Source organism: Habropoda laboriosa, unplaced genomic scaffold (genome assembly GCF_001263275.1).
Source record: "Habropoda laboriosa isolate 0110345459 unplaced genomic scaffold, ASM126327v1 scaffold200, whole genome shotgun sequence".
NCBI lineage: Eukaryota > Metazoa > Arthropoda > Insecta > Hymenoptera > Apidae > Habropoda > Habropoda laboriosa.
Window position 1 is genome coordinate 270268 of NW_017100306.1, and position 1045 is coordinate 271312.

General features: G+C 42.8%; 1 protein-coding gene across 1 annotated transcript in view; it reads left to right on the forward strand.

Annotated features, from left to right (window-relative positions):
• The window catches only part of LOC108574009 (dynein beta chain, ciliary-like), a 40968-nt gene that overhangs the window by 37942 nt on the left and 1981 nt on the right, over window positions 1-1045 (forward strand).

The following is a 1045-nucleotide window of genomic DNA, read 5'->3' on the forward strand; positions in this document are numbered from 1 at the left end:
CATATAAATATTTTTAAAATATTTTGGTCTATGATATTTCATGGTAAGATTTAACAACATGTTTTACGTGCAATTCATGCATACTCTCGACTTTTTTAAAAATAGACTTACACCACTATCAAAATAAACGGCTCATATACAGAGTGTAACCGAAAGTATTGTACAAGCAGGCAGGAGGTGATTCCTTCTGCAAAAATAAATAAAAAATGAAGAATAAAATTTTTTCATCCGAAGCTTAGTTTTTGAGAAAATTCAGTTTGAAAATCCGTTGCATATGTTTACACTTACATAGCTATTTAAGTGTAAAATACGGTTCGTCGAATGACATACAATGTTTTCATACAATGTCCACGCGACATTTCCGAGTTACTAGGTTCAAGAAACCACAAAGACAACATTTCATCGACAATATTTTATTACATCCATTAAGGAATTGTTAAAACTGGTGCCCTTGTGCAATCATACGCAACGAAATTTCAATCCTAATTTTCTCAAAAACTAAACCTTAGATCAGAGTCGCTTAACTTCTTGCTCACGAGCAAATTTCCCCTCCCGAGGTTCCCCCACTATGCGGTACGAAAACTCAGAATGTGTAACATAAACCAACGGCAGTCGCTGGAGTTGTGGTGGGAGGACTCCCACCGCGACGCAACTCGAGCGAGACTATCTCAGTCGCATAGTAGGGGAACCTCGGGAGGGGAAATTTGCTCGTGAGCAAGAAGTTAAGCGCCTCTGCCTTAGATGAACAAATTTTGTTCTACATTTATTATTCATTTTTGCATAAGGAACTACTTTTTCTCAACTTACAATTAGACAGTACTTCCGGCTTCCCGCAGGGGGGTACCCAAGGGTACCTAGGGGCTTGGCGATCCCCCGATACCTGAGCTGGTTTACCATTACCGAGTGGGGTGAGGTCCCTCAACTGGCAGTGGTGTTAGTGTCCACCCAAGCACGTCCAACCGATGATGTAGACGGTATCTCGGGCGGCCAGCTCGTGTAGCCCACGCCCGGGGTTGTGGCGGGCATTCCGCCCTCCCCGGACGGA